General features: G+C 37.9%; 1 long non-coding RNA gene across 1 annotated transcript; it reads right to left on the bottom strand.

Moving 5' to 3' along the window:
* Positions 1-593: 593 nt before the first annotated feature.
* On the bottom strand, positions 594-9,668 carry LOC126380188 (uncharacterized). The gene is made up of 2 exons (XR_007568448.1): positions 9,419-9,668; positions 594-790 (listed from the first exon to the last, which is right to left on the bottom strand). It is a non-coding gene; the product is annotated as an uncharacterized LOC126380188 (long non-coding RNA).
* Between the last annotated feature and the right edge of the window lie 5,483 nt (positions 9,669-15,151).

Raw genomic sequence — 15,151 nt, forward strand, 5'->3', positions numbered from 1 at the left:
CGTAACGAATACTGAGGGGGATGATTCAGACCATGATTCTGAGTTGATATCAAGTGGAATTTTCCGTCGCAAAATTCATTATTTTTTTTTAGTTTTTTAAAATTATTTTCAATTCTATACTTTTGCGATGAAAAATTCCACTTGATATTAACACAGAATAATCAGCTGTTTCATCCCCCTCAGTATTCGTTACGATGTCACTTACACCCCGCACAAGTACATACTGTACCCATACAAGTAGGTATGGGTGTTAGTGATACCGTAACGAATACTGAGGGGGATGATTCAGACCATGATTCTGAGTTGATATCAAGTGGAATTTTCAGTCGGAAAATTCATGAAAATTTTTGTTATTCTTTTTATTATTTTCTGTTCCATACTTTTGCGACGGAAAATTCCACTTCATATCATCTCAGAATCATGGTCTCAATCATCCATCAAAGTTTTCGTTACGACGTCACTAACACCCTGTATGTAATTATCACGTTACAACTGTACAACGCCATCTATATTGTTTTTGGTGAAAGTAGCCTGGAAAGTTCATCATTATATATGATGACGTTGATTACAGAGGATGATAAAGAAAACACGAATTCAAATGTTGATATCCATTGTACTCGTCTCAATTAACCGAATATTTTATTTAATTGGGTCTTTCATTGAAGACAAGGATGTACAATGCCATGCCTATTAGGATGATCAGCATGTACTCGTGGGTTAAGTCCCCCTGGTTACTCCTGGTCAGCAATAAACTTCGTTGTTTCATTGTCAAGTTTTTGCCATACGCCATCTGTAAAAAAGTGTGATTTTTGATATTTTCCGACTTCACTTATTGAATTTACTTGGTCGGACAAATGGGGAGCGCTGAGGGCCCTCGCCCAGAACAAATTTTTTATAAGTAAGATGACTTTCTTGCTCATTTGTCTTTCGACGCCATTTTCCCAAGGATTAGAGGTTGGAGTTGCCTATACAAATATGATAATGATGATAATGATAATTTATTTGATAACATTCGTTACAGGTCATATTAGTTCACAACCTATCATATGTAGGTATTTATTACAATTATTCCATTCTATTACTCAATCCAACTAAAATAAATTGTACAATTACGTTAATACATTAGCTAAAAAATAAAAATAATAAATTGTATAATTGTATCAATAAATTAGTTTAAAATAATAAATTGTATAAGTTGTTACGTTAATAAATCTGTCTAAAATTACAAATTGTGTAATTCGGTTTTAAATACTAGTTCATTAAAATTAACTCGATAGAGGCAAGTCTATGAGTTCGGTAAAACAATAAAAGTTATGGTTTTTTTTTTAAATAAATAAATAAAAAAAAAAAATAAAAAAAAAAAAAAGAAAAGACAGCCAGGTTTAACAGCCAGGTTCTCATTTTGTATTTAAAACATTGCACTGATGGTGCATTCCGTATAGATTCGGGTATATTATGTATATTATGAGCAAGTAGTTCAACTTTGCAGGAGTGCTCCACTCGTCCACAAACTTTACGACCCACGAAACTCCGCGATAGTATATAAAAAGTTCGTATCGGGCAAAAAAGCAAATATCGACTATCATGCAAGTAGATTCCAAATCAAAGGTCCTTTAGTCCCTTATCGCAGAAAAGCTAAAAACCTTAGTATAATCGGCTATTTATAAAAAAAAAAATACTTTTGTAGAGTAGTTCCCATTTGTTTCAATTGAACTGATGTCACTGGAATAAATAGGAAAAAGCATTTCTCAAGTTTTCTTGCTTTCTCAAATAGTTCTTAAGAACAAGATAACAAGACTCAGTGATTTGATTATCAACTGGCCTCTTGAAATGATTTACCTATTACTTCTACGTCTTAATGACTTTAATGACTACGTCTTATTATGTACATAGCCGCTGACTATGGGTCTCGTGAGAAGGCTCGGTGTCGCTCAGCGGGCAATGGAGAGAGCTATGCTCGGTATTTCCCTGCTCGATCGAATCAGAAATGAGGAGATCCGCAGAAGAACTAAAGTCACCGACATAGCTCGGAGAATTGCAAAGCTGAAGTGGCAGTGGGCAGGACACATAGCGAGGAGAACCGATGGCGACCACGTGTCGGACGACGCTCAGTAGGTAGGCCCGCTACAAGGTGGACCGAAGATCTGGTGAAGGTCGCGGGAAGTCGCGGGATGCGGGCAGCGCAGGACCGATCGTCGTGGAGATCCTTGGGGGAGGCCTATGCCCAGCAGTGGGCGTCGTACGGCTGATGATGATGTTAGAACTATTTGAATTTTTTTATTCCCAATTTATAATTATGAGTGAATCAGGATGGAGACGCTTGTATTTAGTTCTATAGAAAAGAATAAGAAAAAAAGTGACGTCAGGGGGTCAAAATGGCCATATCGAAGCAATTCATCTAAGAAAGCAATATTGCTTTTTTAGATGAATTGCTTCGATATGGCCATTTTAACCCCCCTGTTCTATAGAACAAATGGGATTTTGTATGCAGTATCTGATATCCAGCGTAACTGTAGTAATTTTAAAGCGGAATGTTCATCAGGACAAACCCTTTTGGGGTTTATTGATGTGATCTATTGTTTTTAGTTTATAAGTTTGTATAAGTTTAAATAAATAAAATAAATAAATAAGTGAAGTTCGTTGTAGATAGTTGCCTTTGTTGTATCTTCTTGGAAGAGTTATAAAACCAGGCGGTCTATATCGGGCGGGCCCTTTCGTTGTATGTCAGGTCAGAATACAATACAACGTTAATACGTATTGTGGGTATGGTGTCGGGAGAAACCCTCTTGGGGTTTAACGACGTCATATTAATAATGTTTGTAACAATGTTTTGTAACTATAAATGTACCTACTTAAGTATACTTAGATAAAAAAATAAAGTCTTACGAAAAGTATACATTGCCGTTAAAGTGGCAATGGAATTGGGTATTTGACGAGGTCAAAAATAAATTATAAAATGCCGATCTAGAAATAGAAGCCAGTCTGTGATGTTCAAAAATCAATCTAATTTTACTTTTTGACTTATTTTCGAATATTAATTGCGAATTAAGTAACAATGAGTACGGTGTTTGAGCGCTTTTATTGATGACGTTACAGGATGGTATTTCCATACAACATACATACATACATAAACTCACGCCCGTATTCCCCGAAGGGGTGGGCAGAATTTCCATACAAACTCTAAAGAAAACTTCCGTTTTGACGTTTCGTAAAAAGTATCTCATTTGACTAGGCTGTCAAGTAGCCTATTAGAGAAGCTTTTTTTGACGTGACTTATTGTAGATTTGCCGCAGATGGCATTAGCTACTTGGCCGGACAAATGGGGAGCGCTGAATGCTCATACCCGGTACAACATTTAAGACAACAGGCCTGAGGGTGCCCAGCTGGGCGCGAACCTTGGTTCAGGGCGTCATCTGAGCGGAAAAATATTTGAAAGAATTAATTAATCGACCCCAGATTGAGGGAAGTCGTCGACCACGCCGGCGGGGTCGGTATCGGGGTCCTGAAGTGTTTGGTGCCTCTATGGCTAGAGTGATCGGGTCGTCGGGATCGTATATTACGTCCTTCGTATTTGTGAAGCAGTAGTACTGTAGTAGTAAAAGAGAGTGGGGTTGAACCGGCGACAGCTGTTATAGAAAATACGCCCATTAGGGCCTTTCCAACATATTCTCTTCTACTCCGTGCATTTTTCTTAGCAACCCTAAACATATAAAATAAACTTAAGATCAATATTAAGCACTAGCTACCCGCCCGCGCCCGGTCAAAGCAGACAGCTTGTCTCAAACATAGATAAACCTCTCAAACCACGCCCTAAGCCGAAGTTTGCGTCCACCTCAGCACCCTCAGGCTTGTTGTGTTAAAGTTTCCCCCCATTTGTGCGACCTGTACAGTCATGAGCGGGATTCCCTTAAAATGCATAAATGGTTTTGTCATAATTTTAATTATCATAATTATCATAATAACATCTAAGAATACTGGTTTTTTAGGTATAAATTATTTTTGGACTAATATATTTTGGTATAAATTTGATTCGCATATAAATAGGTATCCATAATTCTTTTTTAGAATAATAGTGTTTTGTCATAATTTTTACAAGGCATAACGGTAGGTTAGGGTGTTTATCTTACACACGAAAAGTATGCTGAATGATGACCAACAGCATGAAATAGAGTCAAAAAATATAAAAAGTCACAATCATGAACCAAATGCAGCCAAGGAAAAAGTAAGTTTCGGAAATGTTCAAAGTTGTGCCAAAACTTTTCTTATTCGGAGTATAGTTTTTATGCTTATAATAATTATGCTTATATATCATTATTGTCATTAAATATTATGCTTATAGTAGTTATGAGTTTCAAAATTATGCTTAAAAAGTTATGACAAATTAATACTATGCGTAACTAATAATAGGACAAGTAATGTTATGCCATGGTAAATTATTACATAAAAATTTATGCGTAAAAATAGAGAACCGTCATGAGCAATATCATGTACCCACTTTAGAACCGTGTCGCACTATCATATTTGACATTTAATGAGACTTACGGTTTAATTTGTCAATAATGTGACATGGTTTCAAAGTGTTTACATATTAGTACTCGTGACCGTACAGAATGCCATGGGAGGCAACATAACATAAACAGTCTATATACGTCCTACTGCTGGGCACAGGCCTCCCTTCAATCAACCGGAGGGTGTATGAGCCTACTCCACAACGCCGCAACGCGCCGCGCGATGGGTGACAAATGGGTGAATTTCAACAAGTCTCATTTTTTTATCATTTCGGTGAGATTTTTTATTTTAATACTTTTCTTCACATATTTGACGACAAATAAAACTTTAACCTATTTTGAATTATGTGCGTGAGTGGGCATCAAATACGATCGAAACTTACTGAGATATTTAAAATTGAATTTTTATGAATCCACTGAAATGATAAGTACCCACTGAAATGATATAAATATACACCGAAATGATATAAATGTACACTGAAATGATAATGAGTCCACTGAAATGAAATTAACCCACGGAAATGATACAGTCAAGAAAAATTGTGCTGCTTAGCTAGGGTTCCGTACAAAGTGAAGTTCGATTTATACATAAATAGCCTATATACGTCCCACTGCTGGGCACAGGCCTACTCTCAATTAACCGGGGGTTATGGAGCATACTCCATAACGCTGCTCCACTGCGGGTTGGTGGAGATCGATTTATACATTCTTAGATAAATAGTTCAATACTTGCTAAATAAAAAATAGTTTAATACTATTTACTAATAAGTACTAATAGATTGTTGTTCGTTTCTTTCATCGAGCAATAAAAAATGCATTTAGTTGTTGTCAATATGTGGAGCCGTGGTAGCTAATGGGTGGGTGGTAAGGTAATTCATGTTTAGATCAGAAATGATTGTCACATGTTCAGCGGTGAAGAAAAACATCGTGAGGAAACCCACATTCCCGAAAATTCCATTTTCGGAGGTATGTGACCTAATGTGTATTGGGCTGGTTTCCCCTTTGTGGGTTGGAAGGTGAGACAGGCAGTCGCTTCTGTAAAATACTGGACCTGTCAAATCTTCAAGTTAGGTAAGCGGACCCTGTGAAAAATCGGTATAATGCTAGGGGGATGATGCTTATTGTCAATATGTCTTTTTTGTGGCTATTGTCATTGCTTCTTTATTACTTACCTACATTTTTTTTAAATAATATAGGTTCACGTAGGACCACAATCTCACCTGATGGTAAATGACGATGTGGTCTAGGGTGGATCACACTTACCTAGCAAATGCCTATTCACCCTACTCTTGAAGTCTCCTAGATTATAACGAGTTGGAAGTTATATCCATACCCAAGAGCTCGAGATGGTTGGTAATTCACTCCGGAAAGTCCCAGTCAGGAGGAAAGGACTCCGTTTTGCGGTGAACAGACACGCCTGGGTCATGGAAGCGTTGAGTCCAACCTACTTGTTGTCACCCCAGTCTGAGACGGACTTAAGGGGCAGTTTCACACGATTCACAAGATCCTCTCTGAGGGCACTATCATCTCTGGTGCTTACGCGTGCATTGGACATGTATCTCTCCGTCACTGTGCTATCGTCTGCATGCCTAAAAATACCGGGCATAATCAGCAGATCATTGATAGAAAAAACGTGGCGGAGAGAACAGATCCCTGAGGGAGCCCGGCACCCATCAACTACTACCCGAATCAATCTATCCCTATCTATCCAATTACATAGGCTAGAAGGGATCCTGAATATATCAAGGGACACAACAAGATCCTCGCCTTGATTCTAGATCACTCCATAAGCGTGTAGCATACACAAGAAGAACATCAGTTGACCTATCTCTGAGTAAATTGTTGGCTTCAAGGTACGCCAGGAGGCGGTTGTTCAGGATTAGCGGCGGTTGTACCGAGATGGGGCGGTAGTTAGCAGGGTTGGTACGAGTGCCTTTTTTGGGCATAAACTGCACATTGGCAAGGTTCCATGGTTTCGGGAATTGTCCTGAACCCAGAGAGAGCAGGTAAAGGCGTGTCAGAAAGAGACTATTCAGGTGCACAGTTCCGCAGTACTATTGCTGGGATATCATCAGGACTACTGACCTTATTCACGTCTAGAGTGCGAAGCATTTTTATACGGCAGAAGTTTGCTTCGACCGATTTGACTAGCGGCTAAAAAGTTTTACTACCAGCTCAGTCAGTTTGGCATCAATTTGGCCAATATTGTCGAAACGTGTCATGCGCATTGTCTTCTTGCAAGACTTTGCAGCGGTATTCAGGGAATTTTTCAAAGCCCGCATGTTAGGAGGCATATTAGAGCTTCTGCACTAGCATACTCCGCGATGTACCATGAGCGAGCCTTATCGTCAGATGATATGTCAGAAAATGGGATAGAGTATTCCATTGCCTGACAACTAATATGGCATCTCCGCAGCTCGTCGAGTCTTCTGAAGAAAAGCAAACCTCACGCCAAGGATAGGTTTGCGAAGAAGTGCTGCATCTCATCCCAATCTGCTAGCGTGTGTCACCATATTTGCCTCGATCCTCTGGGGCTAGAATCAGGTGGGGAATAGACAGACACATAGCGCTATAGTTAGCAACGTCAGGTATCTTTGTAACGCAATTCACCAGATGTGAGAGGTTTTGCCACACATGGCAAAAGCTTGCGCCTCTTTGTTAGCATGGTCGGTCTTCTGGAATGGGAACAACCACTCTTGCTGGTGGGCGTTGGAGTCCCGGAGAAGAACAAGTTGCGCTGAGAGATACCTCCGCCGTGCCAACTCCACTGTCCTACTGAGGTAGGTGAATAACCTGCTTGTCTCAGAGTTACCGCTGTGCGATCGGTAGACACTGGTGTAAACTATTTTATCCAGGCCAGTGTCCACCAGGATCTAAAGAATGGATAAGTCTGGGTATTCAAGGTTACCGAGAAAAGCAGAAAGAGGAGTTTGATAGAAGGTTATATGACGTTTTCCAATCACCCAAAATGGTTTTGGAAAACCATGAGATCATCTCGAGGAAAAATAAAATAGCTCCACAGAACTGTTAAAAAGGCCCTTAAATCAATACCTAATTCGAAACTAAAATTTAACACACGGATCTCTAAAACTTAACGGTTTTATCATTTCAGTGTTACTTATCATTCCCATGGACTGTTATTGGCATTTCAGTCCACCGAATCCACCGGAATGATAACACCGAGATGATAAAAAACAGGTTATTTTTGTATAAACTGTGAATTTAAATAACTATCGAAAAATCGACACTTCTCAAACAAAACAGTACTTGCAGCCGATTTAACATATCAATATGAAATAAAATGAACTAATCTAACACGAGTTATAATGGCTACCGAAATGATTTTTTACTGATTTTTTTTTGTCCCCCTATCACCGAAATGATAAATTTCTTTTTTTGGCGGGAAACCATTACACGCTGTGACGGGTATGTTCACGTCTAGCGGTCGAGCCGAACCAATGCGAGGTGTTGGCAGGTAAGGAGGTGTCATAGACGCAATGTTGACGGAGTTATTCTACCAAAACTTACTGTCCTCTGAAATGATAACTTGTTTTCGGACAAAATTTAACTGCCTGTCAAATGTATGAGAAGGAAGGTAAACAGACAGAAATAGTTTTTGTTGTTAGATTATTTAATAATTTAACGAAATTCTATCAATTTAAATTCCAATAATAGAAAATAATTGTAGAGCAAGACATTTTATAAGCGATAATGGGTTACGGACAAGCTACCGAAATGATAAAATGACACTTTAAAAATTTTTTTCAGCGTGTTACAGTTGCTGAAACTGAATGATTTTTTTTGCCAAGGTAGAGGACTACTTACTTTACCCAGAAAAAATATTCAAAATCATTTAGCAGAACTTTGCACTACCGTTCTCAGCCAAGACAACTTTTTTTTTCGCTTTTGCAATTCACCCAAATCTACAATAAACCATCGCATGTATAATAGGTATTAAGATATAAAAAACACGTGAAAAATAAAAGTGATAATTTTTTAAACATTAAAATGGGTATAGTATGTTATACTTAACAAATAAACATAATTCCATCGCAAACTTTTCTGTAGATGTATAAAAGAGGAACAATTCTACCTTACATTGTTTTACTATATCTCAATAGGCAGTGTTTTCGATAAAAGACTTGATTTTTTTCCGATATGTTTAACGTTTGTCGTCACATTTAAACAAATTTACTTATACAAAATATTATTAAATTATACACTAAAACCATCCTCGTGAATCACTCTATTCGCTGGTCAAAACCGTATGAAAATTAGTTCGGTACTTTATGAGTTAGCCGCGAACAGACAGATAGACGCGGCGCTTTATATTTTATATCGATTAAACTTTAAAAGGCCCTTTTGATGATTCAAATAAAGAACAAGCTTCTGATGTTAACATGATAAAAAGATACGCCCATTTTCTGTCATTGTTTTATAAAGCGATGTCAAAAGCTAATTACAGCACTTGTAAGTATAAACTTGCTTTTACACAAGTAAGTGTAGCTTAAGGCTTTAAGCGTATCCAAAACTACACAAACAGTACAAAGGAAACCAATGTTCTTGTGGAACATCTTCCGTTGCTTCTTCTCCACTCAATTAAAGACACGTTTTCAAACGATTTGGTAGGTGACAGGACTATACAGGAAATAGAATTCTAACTTTCAATGTATGATCTAGGTATTTTAGTGAAAGGGTTTTGCCAGCTTCAGGTCTTTGGAAATCAGAAATTTCAGCACACAATGGTGTGGGACAACCCTGGTCCACGGGGTCAGCCCCCTTTAGACTAACAATACAATATTTATAACAAATCTTATTCATTACAAAATATTTTTTTAAAGGACGAAACTAAAATCAATGTTCATAGATGGGCTTCTCAAGAAAAGGGGTTTAAAATCCAAATGCGTTACCTGATTGATCCTCACAACCATCGTCGTCATGGTTGCGCTCTGTGTGCAAATTTAAAATACGATCGCGAAACTTTACACCTGATAAGACTGTAAAATTTAAATGAACTGCAGAGGAAGCGAGCAATACGCGTCCCGGGCACTCGGTCTGTCAGATTGGCTAAGTGTAATTTATTGTCTGTGGGTGTTAGTTATTGATTTCTGGTTCCATCGTCCATCTCTGCATGCACTACGGTGCAGGATGCAATAGAATATTTACTCACAAATATTACACGTTCACGGCAAACGGATACCGTAGGGAAATTGTGGAATACCTTTCCCGCATCCTCGCGTCCAGCGCGGCGTTCCGCTTTTTAGGGTTCAGTGGCAACGGGGCTCAATTATAAAAACCCTACACTGTCTGTCTGTCTGTCCGATATTTGAAGGGCTATATCTTTTGATCTGTAATACCTAATCTTAAGTAACCGATGGATGTTTACACAATCAAGATAAATTATGAAATTCTGATTACTAAATAACGACAGTTCCAAAACTAACGAAAAGCTTTTTATATTTTCAAAACTTATATATGAATTTTAATCAAGAAAACGTAATAAGTAGTCCGTCATTTCATCACGTTTTTCTATGACGTCACAAATCGCATAGTAATTTCGTGTTTTGACGTTTAGTAAAAAGTAAGTGGTTTGACTAGTTGGAAACTAACCTCGTAATAAGTAGTCCGTCATTTCATCACGTTTTTCTATGACGTCACAAATCCCATAGTAATTTCGTGTTTTGACGTTTAGTAAAAAGTAAGTGGTTTGACTAGTTGGAAACCAGCCTATTAAATGTATCATGTCATAGTGTGGTTGTGGTTTACCTTGCGATGGATGTGTACGGTCACGAGCATTAATATGTATACACTTTGGTACCGTGTCACATTAACTTTTTTGACAAATTGAACTGGTAGACTCACTAAATGTCAAATATGTTAGTGCGACAAAGTCCTAAAGTGGGTACATTATATTGCTCATGACTGTACCACTGATTGCTCCAATTGGGATATAGTCATAAACTTATGTTATCATGGCGAATTTACTAACAAATGAGAATAAAAAACGTTTCTTTTTTAACGTGACTTAGTGTAAATTTGCCGTATATGGCATTAAACGATTAAGAAAGAGATGTTGTTTGAGAGTTTAAGGTTCACAACGTTTGTTGGTTTTGGGAAAAAAATAATGAGACATCTTTTTAGTTTGAGGTTTGCAATTAGACTGGTTTTATTCAATTTGTAAGAAAGAAACATTTATTATTTAGGACACCACAGACACGGATTACATATTATTATACAGGGTGGCCCAGAAGTTCACGTTCAAAATGAAAAATTAGATAGAGGGGCTCATTAGCTACCAGAGACACCCTCATGTATGTTCAGCAATTATTTACGGTTTAGGAGATATGACCCATTTTGTACCTTTTTCTAGATTTTCTACCTTACTTCAGAAATAATCATTTTGTCGCTATCCCTTTCTTAATAATTATTTTATTTTACTTCACAACTATGCCTAAGGCTGTGTACCGCTCAATCAAAGATAAATCAAAGATAAAAAAAAGTTATCGGAAGTCAAAGTGAGAATTCGACTAAAATTGTTACAGTTGTTAAAACTTCGCCGAAGAATAATAAACACATGAGATTGTCATGGACCCTGAAAGTATTTCTAAAAACTGCTCCATTTAATAGGCTTTTAGAAACATTAAAAAAAGTACCCTTAATACGGGCAAAAAACTAAGTAATTACATACATACATACATACATAAACTCACGCCCGTAATCCCTAATGGGGTGGGCAGAGCCACAAGTAATCAAAGACAACTTGCAGCCACTGTTGATACGAATTCCAAAGATGGATATGATGAACCTTATGGTGATAAGGGATCAGCCTATCGCCCATAACATAGACCTAGACATAGACATAGACTAAGTAATTAGACCTCAAATATTGCAAGACAGACAGATTTGAAGGAAAATCTGACATTCTCATACAATGTAGCTGCTTCTTTCACATCAGAAGTCAACGCACACACGAAATATTTTCTTTTTTTTTATATTTTTTAATAATATATATTTTTTTTGTAGCAGTAGTTTTATACACAACAGATCGCATTAAATGGTAGGTAGTGGAAAATGCATAACGTTTTTCTTAGAGGAAAAACTGTCGTAATCTGAAGTAAACCAACAAAAAATTAAACCGACCAAGTGCATGTCGTACTCACGGTAAAGATACCGAGCGCAATGAAAAATATACAGTTTTGTTAAAAACGTACGAGTAAGTATATACCTAATATAAATATCCCGTTTGGTTTATTGTCCGGTTTTATGAGGGTACCTACCTTATCTACTATCATTATATATGTGTCAAATTACTTTTACATATTTATTCTCTTGTCAGTCTCATTTGTCGCTTTTTTCATAAAATCTATTAGAAAATGCAAAGAAGAGTTCCTGCTGTTTCACTGAACCTTATATTCCTGAATATATGTATAGTCTGCTCGCAAGTTGTCGTCACCGCCTGAGGTGGCATCAGCAGTGACACGGACATTTTTTTAACATGATATTTTTATCCAAAATAAATTTATTTGTTTCATTATTCAGCCTATATTGTCCCACTGGTGGGCAATGGCCTCCCCTTCATCCTTCCACCTTTCACAGTTTTCACTGTACTGCCACCGATCTGTATGGCTGTATGGGCATAGTTCCCTTTGCCTTGCCCTTCGGGGAAAACCAAAACAAAAAAAGATTTTTGTTTATATAACAATTACCCGTGCTTAGGAAAACTCACAAGGAGAAAATTTAAATTGAATATATTATTTAATGAAAATAGTGATACAAAATAGTATTTGTCTACTCCCGCTCTGCCGCTCACATACCTCAGGCGGTGGTAAGATTTTGCACTGCGACTAATGTAGTAATACGGAACTCTTGGTTCGCAAGTTCGCCGCGCTCTTGGCTGGTGTTTCTGTAGTTGTGAGCTCTATTTTGTACCTGGTACCTGTTGCAAGTTCTGATTTGACTCGAACAAATTACTACCTCTCGTTCATGGTTGCCTAGTACTCCGTCGCTGACGTCTGTCCGTTGCTAGGATACGAGTTTCACCCATTGATGTATTATAGTAATGTTCCTATAGAAACACGTTTCACCCCTCTGTACTAATAATGTTATGAAGCATAGAGGTATCTCAATTTTTTGACGTGGTATATTGTAGGTTTTCCTCAAAGGACATTCACTATCTGATCGGACAAACGGGGAACGCGGCCCGGGAAGTGATCTCTATTCGGGTGGATTTTAATCCACTAATAAAGATTTTTTATTATTGTTATATAGATAATGTGGTTACAAGTAAAACATTTTATTTGGCTAAAATTATAATGGTCCAATGCTTTGCAAAGGAGGCGGCGGGCTCTTTTTTTAAAAAAAAAAACGTGGACGGAATTGGCAGAATCTTCGTTCCTCAACGATACAGCTATAAACAATTAAAAGTGAAGTGAAAAAGAAAAACAATTGACGAGCGAGAACAACGAATTGGGAATATTTGATGATGACAGGTATTCTTAATTAAAAAAATTAAGATACCTATTCGGTAATCAATTGTAAGTGTATTATGAATATTTTGATTATTTATATAATTCATAATTTTATAATTATGTACCCCTGATAAAAAAATAATGCAATACCGCAAGTTGAAGACACCGTTTGTTGCTATTATGTGTCTATCAGGCGTACTGTGTAATTTGAAGTCTTGGCGGAGTTCACCCTAGGATGTTACTGGCGGGACGGGTGTTTTTCGTCATATCATTTATATTACAGATAGACTCCTAACCCAAGCTGCATTCCTGGTACCTCAGCTTAAATTAGACCGACGCTGTGACGTGTACAAGTACCTACCTAAGCTCTTCTCTTCTAGCATCGTCTGTCTCACTTTCTAGACTACATCCTAGGAGAAACGTAACGCAAAAAATCAATAGTTTTATAACCTAGGAAAGGTGGGGTTATAAGGTAAAACGGTCATTAAAAACGTCGGCTTAAGGGTAAAAGTGGAATGACAGCCTTTTACGCCGACTCCACACATTGGCGCCAATATTGCAATGGTACTCGTCCAAAGCATTGGCATCTGCGAATATTCATGATCTGTCCAATTGTTATGGATTTGCCAGTCTTATTGTAACACAGATCGAGAGTTTGCGAGTCTACGAATAACTAGACGTTGGCAGACATTTCACCCTTATGTTGTGCATCAGCAATCCGCGCCGCGTTTGCCTCTTCCTTTTTGATGCGAACAGCAAAGGACTGGAACTGTTTGCCATCGTCTGATTTTGCAACTCGTTATAATTTGAGAGCCTTCAAGGCTAGAGTGAATAGGCATTTGTAAGGTAAGCGTGATCTTTAGACAACATCGTCACTTATCATCAGGTAAGATTGTGGTCACACGCGAGTCTATATTAAGTATATAAAAAAGCGTCAAATAGAATTTTAGCATGCACTCGAAGTTCGAATGTTTTTTTTTTTGGGAATCACACCTGTCAGTAAAGTTAAGTGGAATAAAAAAACAAAAAATATAGTAATAATAATGAAAAAAAGAAACCTTTATCAAGAGAGTCCACGGACGACTTGTCTCACCAACACCATGAATAGAAGGAACGACACGGCGAAAATGGCGACAATGATGGCGTCATGGAATTTGGAGGCGCAGCAGAGGTAGCCCTCGCAGCACGCCTGTGGACCGACCAGCTCCATTCAATATTCTATGACTTTTATATTGTCTTGGCTCTGCGCCGAAATTAATCTGACGACACGACTGGTGGATCACAGCTCATTGGAGCCATCCGGTAGAGGCGTCCACTCCTCGTCGACAGGTGGTGCACGGGTGGATGCCTGCATGCCATGCGTTATCATCATAGATTTACTACTACCGTAGATTGAACATCAGCGCTCAAAAAGTGGGAAGTTACTGTTAATATAGCGACGTTGACAGTACTTTACCTCAGTGCGCGATTAGGCGCCGAACTAGCAACACGGGGAAGTGCGTGGTAAAAATCATATTTCTAATAAATAATGACATTGTGCATATAAACAATTTAATTTTCGCAGTAAAACCCACAAAAATTATTATTTTTAAATACACTAAAACAAGTACCCCCGGGTAAATCCAAGTCAGTAAGTATAACCCGACCGCGTTACCAAGCACTACGCGCTAATATACGTAATAAGACGATGCGTATTTTCTTAATTTGATACGATTTTATTTAATGTATATACTGCTGTATACGAATGTATAGCTAAACAAGCGCCAAATTTTCGCCGCAGTTTTGTATCAAACTCTGTATCTACGGTAGTAGTAATTCAATGGTTATCACCAATAAACGTCGCATGGGCAACCGGTGGGAAAAAAAACTAGTTCGAAACTACCCTATTGTGCTAAGCACATCGTATCCTCCTTCGTTTGGGTAACACAATAAATTATTAACACTACCTCGGCGCAGAGCCCGTCTATTGGCCAGGGTCCATTACATTTGACTACATAATTATTTTACTGGGGTTACTAGTAAACATACTTAGTAAATAAACGAAACACCTGTCCTAGATGGCGAGAAATACGCGCGTATTTACCACAGAGTAAAGAAAATGGCTGCGGTCGTGGAAGCATCAAATATGTCTTAGCTATACTTTGGTAGATGACTGCCAAAGATAAATTAAGTAAG

Source organism: Pectinophora gossypiella, chromosome Z (genome assembly GCF_024362695.1).
Source record: "Pectinophora gossypiella chromosome Z, ilPecGoss1.1, whole genome shotgun sequence".
NCBI lineage: Eukaryota > Metazoa > Arthropoda > Insecta > Lepidoptera > Gelechiidae > Pectinophora > Pectinophora gossypiella.